The sequence below is a fragment of the Piliocolobus tephrosceles genome, chromosome 7 (genome assembly GCF_002776525.5).
Source record: "Piliocolobus tephrosceles isolate RC106 chromosome 7, ASM277652v3, whole genome shotgun sequence".
NCBI lineage: Eukaryota > Metazoa > Chordata > Mammalia > Primates > Cercopithecidae > Piliocolobus > Piliocolobus tephrosceles.
The window spans coordinates 105,357,778-105,381,302 of NC_045440.1; the positions used below are offsets into that span (position 1 = coordinate 105,357,778).

Consider the following 23,525-nt stretch of genomic DNA (forward strand, 5'->3'; position numbering starts at 1 on the left):
AGAAAGGAAGACATATTTTGTTAGGGTGTAGAGGGCATGGTGATTCATTTTTTGACTGCATTGTATCAATAACATCCTATTTTTATATAAAAAATTCATCTCCTCCAATTCTGATGGTGCCCTGAGTCACCTCAGTGTGGCAATCAGCGAAACTACATAGTCTTGTCATAATTGCTATCAATCATCAGGTGGCCCTAACCTCTCATGGAAACGCCACCAATACTACCTGTTTCTGGGAGGCTGCTACCCTTAGAGCAGCAAGCATGATGAGAATTGGAGGGAAAAGGAGTCAGTATAGATCTGTCTCTATTGTAATCTCACTATCACAGAGACTTTAACCTTAAAATGAAAAACCTTCTTATTTTGGCCTCCTGAATGAAATTTTGGGAGGAAGAAAACTAATTTTGAAACATTCAAAAGGTTGCAAAAAGTTACCGAAGACATAAATAGTACTGATTCATGTGTCTGAGTTCTCCTCCCAGGCAGGTAAGAGCCAAGAAAGTTCAAGAAGGGCTAGGAGGCTCAGAGGTTTCTGGTGCCAACAGAGAAAGGCAATACAGGACCCTGAGGAGAGAGAGCAATACGGCTCAGCAAACCATTCTATGCAAAGGGGCTAACTAGGTCAAGGAAGGGCTCAGGTTGAGAGGAGGAGAAAATAGAATGGAACAAATCTGTTGGTGCTTTTCTTAGCTCGTCTGTGGCCAAGGCAGGTGCCATGGAGGGCCCACAACCGTTTCAGAAAATCACTGACCACCACGCAGAGCAAAAATCGGTCTTTGGAAGAGGATGGTCCTCTTGAAAATCCCTCAGAAAGGTGTCTCACTGGGGACTTGCCATGTCACTTGTCAAAAAAGATGGTAAAAAAAACTAGCACAGTCAGTTTTTTCTTATGGTACTGGAGCAAACCCCTGCTTCTCTGGTTGACTACCAGCTAAAGTATCTGGCTTCATTTATAGGCTATGTTGTATGAAAAGTGCATTACTACACTCCAAGTGGCAAGATGTCTGCATTATGAAAGTCGTACGGGAACTGAAGCTATCTGAACAAAGAACATGGGCTGGTGATAAATCCTTCCCTGGAGCCAGATAGATGGGTGGATAGACGTGCTGGTACTACTCACATGTCCGGTGGCCTTGTTCTCATTCTCTCTCTCCCTAACCCCCATTTCCTCTTTCCTTTCCTCTTCTCTAATCACATATAGTTGAACTTGATAAGTAACAGTATATAACATTTGCCCAAGGTCAAGTGAATTTATGAATTTCTATTATTAAACTGCAATTATATGTATTATTTATAAAGGCTAAAAATATAAATTCTTCTAAGAAATATTAAAATACACAAAGACAAGTCATGCATTATGGGTTAATAAAGAAAACCAAACTATCAAGGAGATCTTTCCTCCATTTTGCAACTGACAGGAAAGAGGTCAACTGTGCTGGTCCACACCACAATAATATGAATGGCTCACACCCCAGCTTTGCCACTTACCAGCTGGCTAAATTTGAGCAAAGCCATTAACATCTCTCTGTCTGAATTCTAAATGGGAATAATAATAGGTTGTTGCAAGGCTGAAAGAGTGAACACATGTGAAGCACTCACAGCAGTTTCTGGAATGGGGTCATTGCATTGCACAACTCCAGAGTCATATTAACATCATTGTCCATGAAAGGCACCCCTGGGAGTGCAGTGTTCAGTCCATGCCCAGGCCTGGCACACCACAGGTGCTCACTCAACATTTAATATTCTTATCCTTTACTGAGCTCTTACTATGTGCTGAGCAATGTGCTGAGTGATTTTCAAGGATTTTTTTTACTTAATCTTTCAAATAACCCTATAAGGTAGGTGCTATTATTTCCATCTTCAAAATAAAAAAAACAGTAAGGCACAGAAAGTTTAAACAGCTTGTCCAAGATAAGCTGAGGAATCAGGATTCAGACACTGGTGGTCTCATGCTTATTAGCCATAGTAGATACCACGGATGGCAGGGGCATGCAAAGGGCCAAGGGGACAAGTCTTACTTAGAGTAAGTTAATAAACTAATACAATTAATCCACAAGTTCACTCTACAGGAGAAAAAAAAAAAAGATGGTAACAAATCATTCCTTCTATTTCCAGAATGTGTAGCCCTGGGCTCATTACCTGCTACTGCCACCTTTTCCCTGGTGCTACAAAAATTTAGAATGCCATACCCCAAACTATAAATATCATCAGTTTTCCAGAGTCATCAAAGACCTTTCTGTGCCCACAGCACCTAACAAGGGCACCTGTCATTAGTTAAATAAGTAAACTACTAGGTTGTTAACAGAAGGGTCAACACAAATACATCTGCTAATTGGCTGTTGAACTGATGTCCCAGCAAAGGGAAGAGGAGCTCCGTTGCCCACAGTGGGACCTGGAATTTCAGTCTTTGGGTTTTGGACTATCTCTTGCTGTCTAAGGAGTAACACTGGGCGGGATACTATTTTATACCAGGAAGTCCCAAGGATGGGATGCAGGGGCAGGTCTGACACAGAATGGGGAAGGGTGGGTGAAGCTCCAACAAGTCCCCTCCTCTTGGTCCTCCTACTACTGCCTCTCCCTACTACTCCAGGCTGCTCCTGCCTCTCCTACTACTGACTCTCCATGGCATAGGACTGGCCATTGTGTTTGGGACATACTGCATTTCACAAGCTAAAAGGACATAGACTTCTTGAAGCAATGTGGCAGAACAAACTCTGGAATCAAACTGGGTTGAAATCTTGACTCTACCACCTATCACTGCGACATGCCAAACTCCTTGGAGTCCTCTGAGCCTCAGTTTCCTCATCTATACAACTGACATATGAATAGAGTCTTCCTTATAGAACTGATGTGAAGATTAAATGCAAGTCACCTCCCAGCACTGCATAAATAAAAGCTGCTCTTCCAGACTCTGGACTGATTGAAAAGTAGTGACATTTTCTTTCTCTAACTTACGAGGATGTAGACATTAAAATAAGTGCTATGTTCATCAAAGCAATTGCCATAAGAACATCTCTAGGCAGCATATTTTCCTAAAGCTTCTTTTACTTAACACATTTCTAGAACTTCTCTGGAACTGCCTTCAGTGTGTATATCTTTGGTGATCTCTCTCCTGAGGGGATGCATTGAAATAAGAGTGACCATTCAGAGCCAAGGGAGGTATTGGGAAGAGAAGCATCCTGTTGGTCAAATGCCAGGGCGACCATGAAGTCCCAATCTGGTTCCAACACTATCACTCTAGCATTAGTGTCTCTAGCTCTATCACTGCCACCCACAGCTCTCTGATTTTACACACTCAAGCCTCAGCTGACCCCTGGCCCAGCAGAGATTTTCCTGTTCCCAGGGCTCCTCGAGGGCTACCGTTTGTGAATGAAGTGTCACAGCCTTCTCTTCCTGATCCATCCAGAGATATCCTATTTATCTAGCAAACCCCAGCCCACATGTCAATCCTTCTGTGAAGCTTCTCCTGTCCATGAGCCACACTAGCACAGTGGTTAAAGATACAGACATGAAAGTCCAATGACAAGCACTGAGGAGAAGCAGCAGGGCAAGGGGGCCATGTGCACGACCCAGAGAGTGCATGACCCAGAGAGCCACAAAGCTGGGATCTGAATCCTGCCTCTACTACATGGTTACCAGCTTCGTGACTTTAGACCAGTTACTTCATATCCCCAAGGCTCATTACTCTCAATGATGAAATAGAGTAGTAGCTACTTCAGAGGTCTACACTGGAGTTTATATAAAGCACCTAGAACAATACCTAGCAAGCATTTGTTTAATAAAGTTGCAAAATCATCTCTTAGCTGGGTGACCTTGAGTGACCCATCTAACTTTTTTGCATCTCACTTTTTTGTCTTTAAAATTTGAAAGAAAAATAAAATCTACTTCGTAGGATTACTGAGGATCAAATAAAGTAATGTATGGAACTTGAGCAGTGCCTAATTGTGTAGAGGCTTGTAAATGGTAGGATTTCAACAAAGTTACAGTTTAAAAAAAAAAAAAAAAAAAAGTTTGCTTCTTCTGAACTCAGTAACACCTTATTTATATTTCTATTATGGTACACATCAAATTATATTATGATAGCCCAGACTGGGGACTTCTTGAGAACAGGAATTCAGTCATTATTCTTCTGATGAAGGGAAAGTCAATTCAGCTGGCAACTAAGATGTGAGAAGGATCTGAAAATTCAAACCAAAACCATAACTTGCAAAATTAGATTATTATTCACAACACTGAAAACCTATATAAGCCATGACACGCAAAACAAACTAAACCTAGACTCTATATCTGCTCATTCAGACATGTATTGTATTCAGCCATTCTTGCACTGATATAAAGAAACACCTGAGCCTGGGTAATTGATAAGAAAAGAGATTTAATTGGCTGACAGTTCTGCAGGCTGTATAGGAAGCATAGTGGCATATGCTTCTGGGGAGGCCTCAGGAAGCTTCCAATCATGGTGGAAGGCAAAGAGGGAGCAGGCACACCACACGGTGAAAACAGGAGCAAGAGAAAGGGGAGGTGCCACATACTTTTATACAACCAGATCTCCTGTAAACTCAGAGCAAGAGCTCACTCATCACCAAGAGGATGGCCAAAGCCATTCATGAGGGATCCGGCCCCATGATCCAAAGACCTCCCACCGGGCCCCACCTTCAACACTGCGGCTTTCATTTCCCAAACATGATATTTGGTTGGGGACAAATATCCCAACTATATCACATATGTTCTAAATAAGGCCACAGACAAACTGATCTACCCGTAACGCCACAGAGTCATGTGTCCTCAAGATAAGAGCATCGATTGTTCCAGCAGCTTCCTGGTTTATGAATTCTGACCAATCTCTTTCAAGAGCATCCTATAACTAACTTCAACCCTGCAAACTCTATAGATATTCTTCCCAAGCTTCCACCTGTTGAAATGCCCCACACCTCTCCATGGTGTGACTCTCTCTTACTGCAGCAGCAAGGTAATAAACCTAAGTTTGTTTGCCTCTGGTGTGTTCCTGGCAGTCTGTTCTGTGGGCTTTTTGGCATACCAAGGGCTTGGCACGGTGCCTGGTACTGAGCAGGAATTCAGTAAATTGTGTCTTGAACAAAAGGATGGAGTAACAAGACTCTTTTCATAACTTAGGAGTTCTGAAGAGAATTCTAAATAGACAGTTTCAAAAATATTAGGAGCCACATCTAACAGCCTTGAGAGGACTATGTATATAAGTTTCCAGGCTGTATGCCTTAATGAGCTATCATCAACTGAAGCTATGTAATCAGGAATGCTGATGAAAAGCCAGTCCTGTTGCTGGGCACTTCTACACATCAAGTATAATTCCTGGCCTACAGGAAATTATAAACTAACCAAGGACACAAGGTGAAGAAGCAAGTGGACATCATCTGGGTTCCTACAGTGCCGAGCATTGGATCTTGTCCACAGCAGTTGCTCACAACAGTATCTTCATTGTTTACCCACAGGGGTTTTACTCTGTTGGTAATAACTGGCTGAGAGTTTTTAAGCAGAGTCAGATCCTGATAAATATTATATAGGTCTAGGAAGCCTACTGTGGCAAGAGGAAGGGAACCCTGTGAGCAGGCAGTCTTGTTGGAGGTCATCTTGATGAGTCAGGGCAGAAAGAAGGTCCTTGCCTGTGAAAATAACAGTGGAAAAGGAAATGGATGTATCTTTCAGAGCTAGAAGAGACAACCATGGCAACTAACTGACCTCTAGGGACCATGGCAGGCAACAGAGTTAAAGACGCATCAATGTTATGAGCGCAGTGGTTTGGAAAATAATCCTGACACAGACAAGAATAGCTGCAAAGGACAGAGATTATCTTTACATCAGTGCTAATCCTCATTATCACAGGCTTCGGGTTCTTAATTTAGGTTAAGGCACAAGTTAGCATGGTGTTGCATTACTACCTGCCTGCTCGAACTCTTTGCACTGGTCAGATCAATAAGAGCAAGATAGGCCCTGGTATCTACTTAGAGTCAGTAACTATGAGCAACTTATGGATTCCAGCTACTCAAAGTCATGACATTCCTTTCACAAGACATGATGGACAGATTTGGCTTTTTAAGCTTTGCTCAAAATTTCAATTAAGCTCATTTAAGCTCTGAGAGTCAAAGGCTCTCGAACTTTATATAAGCCAATGAGCCACTACAGCGAATAGCTTACGACCACTTTTTGACATTTTAACTTAACATTTTGTGATATAAAGAGGGCAGCCAGTATGAGGACAAAGCCAGGCCAGACATTGTTCCAGGCTAGGGAACAAAGGAAACACAATGTAAACTAACGAACAATGTAAATACATAAATAATATTTTTAAAGAGCATGCTTTTATTTATTTTTTTCTGGAACCTTTTAGATGAAGGTAGCTTTGCCCAAAAATCCATCACAAATAGGGGAAGAAAATGTTGGGTTAAATAAGATGAAAACATCACTGCAGATAGGAGGCTGAGAAGCTTTCACTGTATCATGTTTAAAGACTTGATGCAAAGTTACTTCAGAGAGGTAGTCCACCGGGAAAAGGAAAATCAAACACGAATTTCTTCTCCCAAGAATGTAATCTTCTGGGCATGCCATTTTGTTGCTCATTAAAAATCCCTGCTAAAGAAAATATTTTCAGGTCGCTCCACTGAATCTGCTGCAACTGGTCTATTTTCAGCTCTATTTTCTCTAAGCCTCGCAGCAGAAGTTCTTAAATGATCCTGGGACCAGGTTCGGTTCAAGTTGCCAAGAGCATTTAAGATCATGTTGTTTTGCTTTTGTTTTCCAATAATCTACAACTGGGGATATGAGAGGCTACAGTGGATGTTTTTCCCAGAAATTGGCTTTTCTACCGCTGGATCATCTGAGTCTATTTTCATTAAATAATGTATGCACAAATAATCAACGAACAACTGGAAATGATTATTCAGTAATTACATTTAGCTCCAACAGAAATAGCCCATTAGGACAATAAGAGCATTCAGGTAATGACAGCCATTTTTAACTCTGAAAATGCCAGTTGGGGCAACCAATAACAGCTGTGCCATCCCTCCAGGCCCCTTGAGGTCAAATGCAGCCTCTACACTCTTAACAAGGTCAACACCTTTTTCAACACATAGGCTAAGAAAACTCAGGCAAACAGGGTCTCTCTACACCAGAACTTCAGAACAGGCTAGGGGAGTAGCACGTCATTTTAAAACAATAAAACTGACTCTTTTTTAAAAAATGGATTTACTCATTAATTTAATGCATCTACTTTGCATTTCCTGCAAACCTCGTGTCACAAGTAATAATCTGGAGGCTCAATTGCAGTAGGCCATTTTGCTGGTATTCCCCGTCTCTCTCCACCCCACAATTCCTCCAGCCATACTCGGCCTCTCGCTGTCCCAATGTCATCTACACTGCCATGACCCTTGGCTTCTGTTGGGTTTGATGAAGGGTGGCACCAGCCAAAGGTGGGGGAGCAGGAGGAGTGTAATGCGGTGCTGTTTCTCCTACTCTCTCCACTTCACTGCAGTGATCCACAGTGGATATGTCCCTTCACAGCTCTGGCTTCTGCCCAGTGGCCCTTCCACCATGATTACAACCCTCATGGGACTCCACAATTTGCTCCTCTTGTTTCTGTGGCCCAAGGATGGCAATGGCTTGCCCCTGCTGCTGGTTTTTGGGAGCCAGATCACCCTCTGTTTATCACTATAATCCTCCCCAGGGGTCTGCAGTCGTCCCTTCACTAGACTCTCTTCATTCAAACCCTCGGACGCAAATTCTGTTTCTAGCCAAGACCCCAATGTAAGCAGCTTTTAAAATAAAGATAAAGGTGTCCCTTTCCTGACTGAGAATGATGAGCAAACACAAAAGGCCCATACCTATGAAAAACATGCGTGTGTCAAACAAACTTCCACTAGCCTTCTCTTTCAGCAGACTTAATGTATTTAATGTCAAACTTCATGGCAAAAAAAATGCAATTAGAGTTAATATTCCCTCTTTTCTAACTTCTACTCCTGGTTTGAAATGAGGGGGAAAAAATCATACCCACTCACACTCGCCGTCAAAAAAAAAAAAAAAAAGCCCAGGAAAGTCCGGTTCTAAAGACTAGTGATACCACGTAAGTCCCAGGGATGCTTGAATAATATGAGTTCTTTAGAAGTCATTATACGAAAAAGATACTTGCACACAAGTGTTTATACCAGCACAATTCACAATTGCAAAAATATGGAACTAGCCCAAATGCCCAACAATCAATGAGTAGATAAAGAAATTGTGATAGATATACACCATGGAACACTACCCAGCCATAATAAAGAATGAAATAAAGGCACCTGCAGCAACCTGGATGGAATTGGAGACCATTATTTTAAGTAAAGTAACTCAGAGATGGAAAACCAAACATCACATGTTCTCACACATAAGTGGGAGTTAAGTTATGAGGATGTAAAGGCATAAGAATGATATAATAGACTTTGGGGACTTGGGGGAAAGGGTACAGAGATGAGGAATAAAGACTACACATTGGGTACAGTGTACACTGCTTGGGTGATGGGTGCACCAAAATCTCAGAAATTACCATGAAAGACCTTATTCATGTAACCAAACTCCTCCTGTTCCCCAAAAACCTATTGAAATAAAATAAAAGCAATTATGTGTATGGAAAATAAAAAAATAATAAAAAATAAAAGTAGGCTATTATTCTCTAAAAATAAAATAATAATATGAGCTCTTTTCCATTCAAGTGCTTATTCCTTTGCAATTACAAAAAAAAATTGAAAAACATTTTCTGAATCTTTTTCTTTAATTCCCAGAATTTGATTTACTATACTGCAGAAAGGGTAATCATCTCTCCTTTCAAAAACTGGAGAGTTAACATAATGGAAAAAATAAAATAAAAAGCACTGTTTTATCCAAACCTTACAAGGTAGTATATGTCACTCTCAAAATTCATGATCAATTCTAAGACTGTATCTCAGATGGCACTTCTTTTCTTCAGTTTGAATATTCACTTATTTAGCTGGAAGCTATGGTTTTCTCTCACATCATTAACCCACTAAAAGGATATTCGTTGAATTTGCAATAAGTTCACAAACTGTACAGTTTCCAAAGCTAAACATAATATTTTCATTGGATCTCTCTTTTTTTTTTTTTAAGTAAGCAATGGGCCCCTAATAACATAGTAGATATAAATTAATAAACAGAGCACAAGTTTTAATCCCAGCACAGTTAGCTAGCCAGGCTATCTCTCCTGCATTCTACTTTAAAACAATTCTGGTTATTGTCACTTCAACTCCTCCCTAGACCTAGTCTCTAGATCAGTTCTCCACCTTTCTCTCCCCTCTCTGTGCTCAGGAACAGTATGGCCCATTCCCTGCCCTCTGGCTTCTTGTTGAGTTCCATTAACAGGAGGCATCAGTAGGAGATCTGAGCTAGAGGAAATAAGTCCAGGGTCTGACCCCCTCCACTTGTCTGTACTTCAGAGTCTGGTGGTTCTGACAGAAGCTGGTTCTCCAATGGCACATCTCTGACTACTGCTCCTGCTGGGTGGCCCTAACTCCTCTTCCCCCTTCCCAAAGTGAATCAAAGCTTTTCACTGTAAATAGTTCCTGGTTGCCTTAACAACCCTTATTTGTTCGCTTATTTCTGTCTACACTTCTGTAAATAGTGCTTTGTTACATTTGTTAACTTCTCTCCAGAGTGTGCCTTATGTGTCCTGCTGGGTCCCCCAGTGATTCAGGCACGACTTGGGATGAAGAGCACAAGGCACCGCTCAGGCCAGGGAAGGTCCCCTTTCAGCACCTGTGAGGTGTGCCCTGGCTTTGGAAGAGCAATGGTGTTCACTTCTAGTATCTGAGAACCACTTGGAGAGCTTATTAAAAATGCAGGCTCAAGGAAAGACTAAAAAACTATCACAGATCCAAGGAGACTAAGGAGATACGAGGACTAAATGTAATGTGATAGCCTGGATTAAACAGGAAAAAAGGGCAGTAGTGGAAAAATTGGTGAAATCTGAATAGTCTGTAGCTTAGTTCGTATTACTATACCAATGTGTATTAATTTTGACAGATTATTTTGGTCTATAAGACATTAATAGAAAAAACTGGGTGAAGGAAATACAGGAACTCTTTGTACTATATTTGCAACATTTTGTTGCAACATTTGCAATATTTCTGTAAATATAAAATTATTCCAAGATAAAATGTTTACTACGGGGAAAAGAAGCAGATTCTCAGGTGCCCTGAATCAGAATTTCATCAGTTGATACATAAGCATGTGGCTGGAGGAGTGAACCTTGAAACGTACAGCTCTAAAGGACTTGGAAAATATTAGCTCTGGTAGGGATAAGGATGGAAACAATTGTTTACTGATGCTAAACTACAGCATGGTTACTTGACTATTTAAAGAAAAATGCCAAATGAAGCTTTATCAAGGTTCACCTTCTATTCCAGTTAATTAGCATGATTTATCCCTCGACCAGTTGCTGAATTTATTTTCATCCATAAAACACTTGTATGTAGGTGCAGGTAATCATAGAACCAAACAAAGACAACGACACTAGAGTTCTACTTCCTCCTCCCTCTGAGATTAAGGTTTTTTGTAGTGCATGTCCACACCCTCCCCCAAACTTGGAGTTTCCAAGAAGGCAGGGCCAACCGACTTTCCTCATCGTTTTCATGGTGGGTGTTCTGTTTCTCTGAGTACTTTGAGGTCCCCCAAGGCAGGAGCTAGATTTTCAATTTCTTTTGTGCTTTTCTACAGCCATTCAGTGTCCTTCACCCAGAGGTTTTGGCAAATCAACAACCTATGATTCTCTCTCTGTGCCCATATTTTTGCCTATTTATTGTAGATATAATTCTTCCATTCAACATTTCCTATGCCTTTGGCATGTGTAAGAGGTAGGATAGACAGAAGTGAAAATGTTGACATTATTACTTGTTTCTTAGCAATGTTAACTGAGCACCTATTATGTGCTGGCCATTATTCTAGCCATTGAGGATCCGACAATAAATAAGAGAACCTCCACCTTCAAGGAGCTGAAAGTCAAATCAAGGAGACAGACAAGCAAGCAGACAATTCTTAAACAATCTGTGAGCTCTCCATTCCCATCCTCATACTTGGTCCATCATGACTGAACAACCCTTAGGGACAGGAATAGGTTCTAGTTCCAGGTCTGCCACGGGCTAAGAACTGATTTTTAAAAAGGCACAGACTATCTAAAGTAATTAAGAATGTGACACTCCAAAATATGCTGCTCTGGCATATTGACGATTCTAAATTAAAGGCAGTTAAAAAAAAAAAAAAAAAAAAAAAGCACATGCAAGATCACTCTGACCTTCCTTCTGTTTCTTAAAAGCAGGAGATAAAACTCTCATGTGAAAAAAAAGTCCTCCTTATACCAAAAGGAAAGCAACATTCTTAACATCAAGGAAAAGAACTTGAGGCCAGTAGAAATCTATACAAACAAACCTTGATAAACTCACCCTTATTTTCCTAGTTGCTTCTCCACCCAATTAACTACCCCCGACCAAGCCCCTTTGCCTTGACACCGTTACACAATTTACTAGTCTTTGTCCAATTCAGTGTAGAAGTAGCTGATTCTAACTGCTTCTTTGGGTCTTCATTTCCTTGTAAGTGCCCTCAGGTCACATAAAACTTGTATTAAATAGATTTGGGTTTCTCCTGTTTATCTGAATTCCCAAGCCCAGCTACCACCCCCTCCCCGTGGCCCCCTACACACACACACACACACATCCTAAAAGGGAAGAGGAAAAGTTTTGTCTCTCCTATACCTTCAGTCCTCTAATTCAAAAAAATAAAAAAGTGGAGAGAGGTAATTTGTAAAAAATATCTGTCTCTCTGCCTCACAGCATTGTTACTCCATTGTGGTTCAAATAACAATGGATGTAAAAAAGTGTTTTGAATATGCCAAGTGTTATAGAAATGTCAAGCAATAGAAATCAATGACTTAGACAGTCCCTGCCTACTAACTCTAAGGCAAAAAGCTGGTGGTCCAATGACCTTTCTATTAAGCACAAATTTCAGACAATAAGATTGTATAAAAAGCAATCCTTTCAAAGATTTAAGCTCTGTTGCCTTAGAGTTAACAATTAATGAGAATTAGAGTAACATCAAAGAACTGTGTCAGAAGGGGAGAGGTTGCCTGTGCACAAAGTGGACCTGTATTTTATTCAGGGTAGACCTGTTTTTGCTTCCGTCTCCCTGAATAAGGAGGAAAGCTCAGGGTAGTTCAACCCTTCTCTGAAATTGGAAGAGATTTCTTAGCTGGGGTCCTTCATATTTCTATTTTATTTGAAAAGAAGCTTCCAGGTCAGAGATGAAAGAAAAGCTGCTACAAGTCAGTGCTGGAGCATATAAACCGGTGAGCAATTTTCAGCAAATAGCTCATAAAAGATTATGCTTGAGAGAAGTTTTGAAGATCAGATTTGCTGTTTCAGATAAATATAGTGTTTATTCTCAGCCTGCAAGGTAGAAAATGTTCTGTTGGAGCAGTTTACCATCTTTCCGTCTGGAGAAATCGATGAGCTTCTAAGGGCTCTCTTTAGATGCCATGGTAACCACATGATTCAGGTCAAGTCTTTCATGTTTGGGATACAGCTTAAGGAATTTTAAAATGCTACCTCAGAAAAAAAGCTCTTACAGTAGGCACTGCTGGTATGTTCGAGCTGAACATTAGACACATTCACTTCAGAGCACGGGCCCCACTGTGTCCCCCAGTACCGGGAAGCACTTGGGTAGCCAAGACGAATAGAAGACACTATATCAAGGGACTTACAGTGGGTGGTGAGGAGTCCTGATAAGATAAGTAAGCAACAATGAGGTAGGGGCCCCAGGTTGGGGAGGGGCCTCAGGTTGGGGAGGGCCCCACTGTGGGGAGAGCAATGACCAATTGTTCTGAGAAATAGCTAATCACAAACATGTAGCACCCTCCAGCAAGATGTTATAAAACTTCCCTCCAACCCCTGCCTCTTTGCAGACAGCCCTTTCTCTGCTGTGCTACCCACTGCATCCTTGCAATGTATTTGCCTCCTTTCTCTAATAAATCTGCCTTTCTTTACCTACAACTGTCTTGGTAAATTCTTTTACTGCCCTTGCCACTGGCCCCAAATAGTTGCTACCCCCAACAGGTGTGGTACCCAGGGATCAGCAATTATAAAATATCTAAGAATATACAGTAATTATGACATCATAAAGTCTGAGCTTTTTAAATTTGGTTTTTTAATTAAAATTTTATTTTTTAGCTTTTGCTGTGACTTCAACTGTAAAAGTCTTTCATGAGGATTACATTGGTTAAATATAAACATGAGAATAAGTTGAGTGTTGAGCAGGAACAGTAACAGGAACAGAAAGAAGTTTAAATTGTTCATTTGGGCCTTCAAATACACTTAGCCTGAAAAACCAGGAAGAGTAAAAGGAGAGCTGTCGGCCTGTGGGAAAGAACAGCAACTTTGGCTTTCCTGGTAAGGCAAAATCACCTCCAGCATGGGGGTCTCTCTGACGTCTCCCTAGAGATAATAATTTTCCTTTACTTGAAAGTAATGAAAAATTATCAGGTGATGGGGATTTCCTCTTCTTCATTGTGTGTGTGGGTGTGTTTATACCATATAAGATTACATCAGGAAACGCTTTGGAGGTCACTATACACACGAACCAATGAGCATCTCAATCATTTCTATGTATGTACGAGAAAGTTGATAATTTCAACCAAATGGTCTTCATAAATCCCATGAATGAGCTGTGAATTTCTTCAGGGAAGGATGCACAAGAGAAATGTCATGTCTGGTCCCTTTTTTACCATGTAGTTGAGGAGGCAAAGACAGACCCACAGGAAACATGGACAGGAGACATTGTTTGATCTCTCTTGACCCTTACCTACTCTTCATTTCTTTCTTGACCTCATGGAATCCTCTTTGACTTCTACCCATCCACCATATCCATTAACCACTTTCTCCACCTTTATGGTCAACCCCTACTCCCCCGACACAGACACAGATACATCTTCGTCTCCTTCCTTCTGTGCCCAATCTGAGAATGTTATGAACTCTCCATAGATCCTCAATATTCCTCTCCTCTTACGTTTTCAACCCTGGATCAACCCTGCATTCTTTATTCTGTTCCAACACTGATAACTCCAGGAGAAAAGCTACACAATCTTATAAACCCCTTTGAAGAAGTCATGGGGTCTCACTTGAGAACGTTAATTTCCCAGTTAGGATGTAAGTTTCTTGAGGACAGAAACTGTGTCCCATACTTCTTTGTTAAGCCCAAGGGTAACCTTGAAGGCTCAAAAAATATTTGATGTAATGAATTAATGCTAGAAATAAGGAACTAGAAAGGTCAGTGCTCATTTGACAATCTTATGTATAAAACTTTCCTACCTAGTTTATGTGTAAATAAACACAATAAAGTAGGTATGTGCTATTCCAAAATAATTCAAAAACATAGCCTCAGAAAGGACTACTACCTAAAAATTAGCTTGTAAAAATTATTCTGTGAATTTCAGAGTTGTAAAACTCTTCAAACTTATTTTATAACTCAAAATATTTTCTAATTTAAGATCATCCTTCCTGTTAGTTAAAGCAGTGTATTGAGATCTTACTATACTGTATGAGAAACCACATTTAAAATTTCACCAAATGGAAATTCATCTTCAGTTCATATTTGTATCTCTCCCATGGAAAAACAAAGGGGTCTTTCCATGTTAGTCAGAAAGGCAAATATCAAAGCAATCCTGAAATATCTCATTTCAGGGAGAAGAAAGTCAACATTCGTATGAGGCAATGGCCACTGTGAGGTGTAAAGTTTCAATGGGACATTGCCCCGAAGGAGTCCTGGGTACTTTGAGTCCACACTGGGAATGCAGAATGCTCTTCCCTTAAGTCAGCGGCAAACTGGTCTCAGCTGTGTGGGGACTACTGCTCTGCCAAGCAAACTGTGCTGCAGGTCATGAACCTCATACCAGCTTGGCAGGAACAAGCCCGAATGTCGCCTGATTCTCCTACAAATGTAATAATATCCAACAAGCAACTGATTGGACAGCACACAATGTCATTTTCTCTAATTAAGGAACTCTCAAGAAAAACCAAAATAGCGGCAGAGCGCTGTCAGCAAAGCAATCAGTGGCGACAATTAGCTGTCAATTCCAACTCCTGGGCTGAGCCTCGGGTAGGGAGCCGGGCTAGTTGCTAAGAGTTTCCAAATCAGCATTACATCAGGAGTCAAAGACGACAAGGACATAAGGAGAGGCCAGAGCCTGCTATACAACAACAGCGCCTGCCTCAAACACTCCTCTAGTGCGGGGAGTAGCAGGATGTGTAATCACAGAAGTTACTGCCCAGTCATCTGCATTTGCTTGTTTGTTTGTGTCTTGAGAAGAAACGCAGAGGGATCTAATGATGAATCATGCAGTGAGCTTCTGAAACAGCTGAAGGCCTAGCGGCTGTGGTCCTTGCTGTTTTTTTACCCTGAGTCACCCTTCCTCTTTACCTGAAACAAGTCTACCCATTCCCTAAGATCTATAAGCAGTTCATCCCATCTCCTTTAAAAGGGCTTCATGACTACAAAACACACATGAATTTTCCCTTTTCTCAGCTCCCATAGCAGATCACCACATTGCAAGGTCATTAGTAGTAGGAGTTGAGTAAACATATAAAGCAACTAATATAATACAGTTGGCACAATATGTAATAATATATAACAATCAGATATGTTTATATATACACACATACACACACACATAAATATATACCCTCACATGCATACATATATAATTATTAGCAGAAGCATCATTCTCTCCATCTCAACGTTCCTACTACCTGGGCACATAAAACAAAATGTTTATCTTCTTGAAACTACTAGAAGGTGATTCTTCCACCTCACTACATCCCTCCATGCTCCCTCAAGGGAGTGAATTGAATTGCTGAGCCTGAGAGTGGGTAAGTGCATGGTGGGCTAGGTACCTCCCCTTCTCTCTATTTCTAGTCTCAGCAGCACATATTTTTCTTTTCCATGAAAGAAGATTTCAGCAATCGAAGTAATAGGAGGCGTCATGATAGATGAACCTGTTTATAATTTAAGCTCATTCTCCAATACAGCAGCACTGGTCCTACCACTAATCTTTAGCTCCCTGTTGGTCTGATGTCTACATTTAGTTCTCCATCCATAGCAAGCCCAGCTCCAGTTGCTTTTGCAGAAAGAATATGCCCAACTTAAAGATACATTTCTCAGCCTCCTTTGCAGCTAAGGGTGACCATTGAGATTATACCAGAATTCACTGGCCATGACAACCAGAACTCTTTACCTGGGCTGACTCCACTGGGAGGCATGACCTGGTGCCCTTCTCTGGCTACCTGCTTGGAACACATATGTAATAGTCCCAAAATGAACAAGATATGTTAAAAAAAATTAATGATGTTGCCAGAATGTTTTGACTTCATGTCTCTCACTAAGTGGGGAAAGGAAAGAGCTTAAAATACCTGAGTCCAAAAACAAAAGAAAAGACAAAAGAAGAGCAGGTGCTTTAATCCAGAAATCATGGCTAGCATTTTCTATGGAATTAAAAGAAAGAGAACAGCTTAAGAATTTGAACAAATGTAAAATTAACCTTTATCAAGAGTTGAGAAAACTAGAATTTTGGCAGCACACTCCCTTCACTGAAGAACAAGATACTCAAAGTCAGGAAGATTAAGAAGTTGAGAGCTCTTGGCAAGAACCTTGTCAGAGGAATGGGTCCTTGCTACGACCCTGTGAGCCAGGTTTTTGAAGTATCAATAGCAACTTCATGCAGGAACGTGTTTCTTAAGCTGAGACCAATATGGAGAGGGCAGAATTGCCCTAGGAAGCAGGCTTCATGTGGGTCTCTGTCCATTTGGGCTGCTATAATAAAATACCATAGACTGCATGGCTTATAAGCAGCACTTATTGCTCACAGTTCTGGAGGCTGGGAAGTCTCAGATCAAAGTGCCAGCAGATTCAGAATCTGGTGAGGGTCCTATTCCTGATTTATAGATGGTGCCTTCCTGCTATGTCCTTACATGATGGAAGGGGCAAAATTCCCATAGGTTTCTTTTATTAGGGTATGAATTCCATTCATGAGGGCCCCACTTTCATGATCTAATCACCTCCCAAAGACTCTCACCTCTTAAAACCATCTCTTTGGGGGTTGGGTTTCAACATATGAATTCTGGGGGGTATACAAATGATCCCATCATAGCAATAGGTCTAAAAAGAAATCTCTTTATGAGAGAAAGCACCAGAAAAATCCCTGCTACAAGAAAGAGTTTTTAAATACTAGGAGCACAGAGCTCAAAAAAAAAGTTTAAAAGTAATAAGTTTTAAATAAGCATATCAATGATAATTGTTCAATTAAATAGATAATTTAACTAGAAAATGCATTTAAATGCCTTAATTCTGTGCACTGTACCCCCCACCCCACCAGGTTATCCTTACAGTAGAGTTACCTTCACAATATTTTGACTTTGAAAGATTTTAATCTCATTAAATATAAAGTCAACTACAAAAAACACAGAAACCATGATTATGTAAAACACGGCATCTAGTACATTCTAGACATTCTAGTACACAAGAATCATTCAGGGATCTTGCTGAAATGCAGATCCTGATTCATCAGGTCTGAGATAGGACCTGTGATTCTCCATTTCTAACTGGATCTCAGTGGGTGCAGATGCTGCTGGCCCCTGGACCACCCCTGGAATACCAAGGGTGTAGACGGTTAATATAACCGAGCTGAAAGTTGAAGTGATGCTCCCAAGAGGCTAGGAAATCAATAAGTTGTGGAATTAGAATGAGGCACTTCTCGACCCATACACATTAGTAGTCCTTCTTTAAGATCTTTAACTGTACGCCCCTCTTCTGAGAAGCTGCAAACTTCTCCAGAATGCCCATTCTACTGTCTCATTTTTGTATTTTTTTCATTTTTCTCCCTTTTCATCACCCTGTCTTGAAGATATTTATGGCAAGGAGAAGCCAATCTTCCTCTCTCCCTTACCCCAGACCTCAGAATAAAGCTATTCTATTGCAATATTCCTGCCATTGTAGCCATATATTTCTGCAAAGGAACAAAGAAAAATGCCAAACACAGTCAATCCAATAAAAGAATAAAATTTAAGTCCTCTCAGTTTTCCTATTAAGTTTTAGACTGTGGTTTTATTGCTTTCTTTTGATTCGGTTTCCATTCATTTTTGACTGGCAATTGTATTTACAACCAAAATTTTCCTTTAAGCCAGTGACTCTTAAAAATTTGCAACACAGTTCTACATCCATGTAAGATACAGAAAACCACAGAGAACATCACTCTCATCCTAACAACAAGAAAAGCTTCATAGTCAACAAAATCATAATTGTATTGAACCCATTAGAGAGCTAAGGACACAAGGCATCCAAGTGAACTAAGTTTACCAAGAGTGGCATGCCCTTCCAAGGAGAAAGGGGTCACACAAACTGTCCCCTTTGGCAGGGCACAGTAGAAAGAGGCAGCCATCATGAAAGCAGGAATAAGAAAATAGCTAAAATGTTAATGAATTTCTAAAAGGCAAGTGTGGGCAAGTATGAAAGTATCCCTGGGAGCCTCAGAAACATGAGATGAGCCCCAGCTCTCTCTCAAGCTTTTTCCCAGGGTTCCGCAATGAACACTCATTAAAAAGAAGGGTGGGGCTGGAGACTGGGGAGTGGAGTTCTCCTTTTAGTAGGGCAGAGGCAAGTAACACCATCTACTTCCCAAACTTTATTTCATATTAAGCAAAAGCGTTCAACAACTGGTAGAGGACCAAAACACCTTCCCAGCCCCAAGGTCCAAGCAAAAATCCACTGATTCTTGGAAAGGGGTACAAGCAAAAGCCTGCCATCTGCCCTAAGGGAAGGACAAGAAACTTGCAGGTCCAGGATCCTGTGCTGACACAAACAAGAGGTCTGTTACCAGTGAGGGAGGGGCAGGAAACTCTCTCCCACACAAAACACTCCACAGATACAAGGCAAAGGTTGGCTGCCTTGAAGAGAAGCAGGAACACTAACAAAGCCCCAGTCCCAAGGCCCAGAAACATAAGGCCTACCTAAGACTGAGGCTGGCCCAGTTGAACTGAGAACTCACCACCACCACCACAGCTCTGCCTAGTACAATGAACAAGAGCAATCTACTGCTAGCAGAAGAGCACAAACATGGAGAGAGAGGTCCCCTTTATGGAGCAAGGGTGAAGAGTCTGCTGAAAACTGAGGATGGAGCTTAGACATGTAGAAAAACACTCTGGAATGCCACTGCATAAGGTCACTGCAGTCCACCATTGGAGAACTTTGGAGTCTGTTACGCTGAAGGTAACTATGGTAATCACAAATTCAACTCCACCCAAACTCAGTACGAATTACCAATCTTGTTGTTAACTACTAACAAGATTGACTCAACCCTTCATATCAACAATCTTACAGAAGAAAAAGTATGCCCAATTCTGAGTAGCAATATTATTTATTATCTACTGCTGTTCTACAAACACTTTCCAACATGCAATCAAAATTACAAGACACTCAAAAAAGCAAAAACAAAAAGCCCTCAACTCATTGTCAAAATAAAGCAATCAACAGAGCTAGAAAGAGAGATGGCCTGGATTTTAGAACAATCAGAGACTTTAAAATAGCTATGATTAATATGTTAAAGGCTTTCATAGAAAAGGAGGATAAAATGCAAGAAAAGATAAAGCATCTTAGATGAGAGAGAGAAAGTATAGAAAATAAACAGACTTAAAGATAGATTAATAGAAACTTTATCCAAGTTGAAATCAAAAGAGAAAGAATATTTTTAACAAAAAGATCATGCAAGAGCTGTCAAACAGTATAAAATGGTCTAATATGCATATAATTAGAGTACCAAAGAGGGGAGAGAAAGATAGAGGTGTCAAAGTAATTAAAATGGGGAAAGAGTAGCTTTTTCAATATGTGATGCTGGAAAATTTAGACATCCATATAAAAAGTTATTCTTGACCCTTACCTCACAAAAGACATAAAAAATTACCTCAAAATGGATCATATAACTAAATACAAAGCTTAAGCTTTAAAATTTCTAGAAAAAATAAGAAAATCTTTGCATCCTCCATTTTAGCAAAGATTTCCTAAATAGTACTTAAAACTACTCTTTCAGGCTGGGTGCAGTGGCTTACATCTGTAATCCCAACACTTTGGGAAACTGAGGCGGGTGGATCACCTGAGGTCAGGTGTTTGAGACCAGCCTGGCAAACATGGTGAACTCCCGTCTCTACTAAAAATGTAAAAATTAGCTGGGTGTGGTGGTGGGCACCTGTAATCCCAGCTACTTGGGAGACTGATGTAGGAGAATTGCTTGAACCTGGGAGGCGGAGGTTGCAGTGAGCCAAGATAGCGCCACTGTACTCCAGCCTAGGTGACAGAGCAAGACTCCATCTCAAGAAAAAAAAAAAAAAAAAACTACTCTTCCACTTTTAAAAGTTGATAAACTGAAATTCACCAAACTGTAAAACTTCTACTCTTTGGATGATACTTTTAGGACTTTTAAAGAAACAAACTAGACACTGAGAAAAAGTATTTGCAAAGCACATATTTAATAAAGTATTTGTATCCAGAATATATTCTAATTAGCTACATATCATTAAGACAAATAATTTTTAAATGGGTGAATGATTTGAACAGACACTTTATCAAAGAAGATATGCAGATGGCAAAGTAGCACATGAAAAGGTGTTCAATATCATTAGGGAAATGAAAATTAAAGCTATGATGAGATAACACTATACACTCAAATTGCTAAAATTACAAAGAGTGATAATACCAAGTGCTAGAGAAGCTATGGAGCAACTAAAACTTTCATATATTGCTGATTGGAATGTAAAATGGCACAGTCCTTTTGGAAACAGTTTGGGGGATTTTTTAAAATAATGTTTAACATATATTTGCTATGCTTTCCATATGATACAATAATCCCACTCCTAGTAATTTACCCAAGAGAAAGGAAAACATATGTCCACACAAAGGCCTGTTCATGAATGGTTGTAGCAGCTTTATTCCTAGTAGCTAAATACTGTAAACAACCCAAATCTTCATCATTTGGTTAATGGATAAACTTGTGATATACCACACAATGGAATTCTTCCACTCAACAATAAAAAGGAACAAACCACTGTTACTTATAACAGCATGGATGAATCTCAAAAAAAAAAAAAAAAAAAAAAAATACTCCAAAGGCTGCATACTATATGATGCCATTTATATATTCTGGAAAAAAGAGAAAGCAGAGAGCCAAATCTAGATTGTGGTTGTCAAGGGCTGCAGGTAGAGGGAGTAGATTTACTACAAAGGTGTACATTTTCAAGTGTTAGATACATTCTACCTCTTGATTGTGAGGTAAAACAATTATTACATACATTCTTCAAAATGTTATCAAACCATATATTTTAAGAGAATGAATTTTCCATGTGTTAATCATACCTCAGTAACCCTAACCAAAATAGACATATAGTGCTACGGCAAAATAATGGGGCTTGGTCAACTGGATCTTCACATGGAAAAAAATTAATCTTGACCTTATACTTCACACCATGTACAATGAAATCAATTCCAGACATATTATAGATTGAAATGTAAAGGTAAAATAATATATGAAATTCATAAAATAATGAACTTTTGTTCATAAAAAAGAGTAAAAAACCACGGAAAAAGAGATGATATTTGTAACACATATATCCTACCAAGGATATATCTAAAATATATATTATCAAAAATGCCTACAACTCAATAAGAAAGACAATTTAATTTTTAAAACAACCCAATGTTTTCACATTTTTAAGACCTGAAGGGGCTTCTCACAAAACAAGATACCCAAATGGCCAATTAATATATGAAATGGTGCCCCACCTCATTAGTCTATAGGGAAATGCAAATTTAAACAATATGATGCTATTACATACCCACCAGAAGAGCTTAACTTAAAAAATAAAACAAAAAAACAGAAAACACCTTGTTTTGGAAAATATGTGGACTAATTAGAACCCCCATACACTCCTGATTGTAGTATAAATTTTTTAATTAATGCAACCATTTTTGAAAACAGTTTGATAGTATCTACTAAAGCTGAACATATGCCTGCCTTATGATCCAGAAATTCCCCTCCTGCATATGTATTCAACAGAAATATGTATATGTAACTGAAACCATAACAAAACTGACTCAAGAAGAAATAGAAAACCTAAATAAATCAGTTAGTAAAATTTCTTTCCTCAAAGAAAACATCTGGCCCAAACTGTTTTACTGTCAAGTTCCAGTATACTTTAAGTAGCAAGTAATTTCAGTATTTTGAAAACTATTCCTGACAAGGAAAATCACAGAAAGATTTTAGTCAATCTCATTTATGACTAAAACTTAGCAAATTGTATCTAGCTAAGTATAGAAAAGACAACACATCATTACAAAGTTGGTTTTATCTCAGTAATGCAAGGTAGCTTAACATTAGAAAATCCATTAATGTAAACTAAAATTAACAAATGAAAGCATAAACATCATTTGATCATCTCAGTGGATACAGAATAGCATTTAATAAAATTCAATGTATATTTATAATAGAGAATTTTACCAAACTGGGAATAGAAGAGAACATCTTAAAGTGATAATGAATATTTTTAAAATACTTCCATCAAATGAATGTGCCATAATTAATTTTTTTTTTTTTTTGAGACGGAGTCTCGCTCTGTTGCCCAGGCTGGAGTGCAGTGGCAGGATCTCGGCTCACTGCAAGCTCCACCTCCCGGGTTTACGCCATTCTCCTGCCTCAGCCTCCCAAGTAGCTGGGACTACAGGCGCCCGCCACCTCGCCCAGCTAGTTTTTTTGTATTTTGTAGTAGAGACGGGGTTTCACCGTGTTAGCCAGGATGGTCTCGATCTCCTGACCTCGTGATCCGCCCATCTCGGCCTCCCAAAGTGCTGGGATTACAGGCTTGAGCCACCGTGCCCGGCCTCCATAATTAATTTAATACAATTTACCTACTATTGGATATTTACATTCTCTCCTTTTCATTTTGTATTGTTTTACTATCATAATGTATGCTGTGATGAACATTTTTGTGCATGTCAAGTTACCAGTGCCTCAATTTCCTTATACACTTCCATGTATAAGATGGAAGTAAGACTCAAAAGGCTAAAATGAGGATTACATAGAATGTTAGGTATATGTATGTCTTAGGGAATCTTGGGAGAAAACTGTTGTTTACAAACCTAAGAAAAACTTGTTCTATACTTACCTGGTGTTGGATCTCTCACAGCACACTGCAGGCTCAAGTCAGAAGAAATCACTCTGTCAAAAATAAAATTATTGTCTTAGCTTATCAGGAACCAGGAAGAATCATTAAAAAGTCTAAATACATCTAATAGAGTTCTGTTAATATATATAAAACACAGATTTTAAGTCTTAGCATTGTATCACACTTTAATATGCCACTATTTCTTTCTTTATTATTGGTTCTACATTGGTTCTGATTGTTTCTAAAATCAGAATATAATATCTG

General features: G+C 39.6%; 1 protein-coding gene across 2 annotated transcripts in view; it reads right to left on the reverse strand.

Annotated features, from left to right (window-relative positions):
* NCALD (neurocalcin delta) overlaps window positions 1–23,525 on the reverse strand; it is a 446,165-nt gene that overhangs the window by 311,562 nt on the left and 111,078 nt on the right. For both annotated transcript variants that reach the window (XR_002734415.3, XM_023225658.1), the window contains exon 2: window positions 23,262–23,314. The gene's annotated coding sequence lies outside the window, so the exon portion shown is untranslated. The remainder of the gene's footprint in view (window positions 1–23,261; window positions 23,315–23,525) is intronic.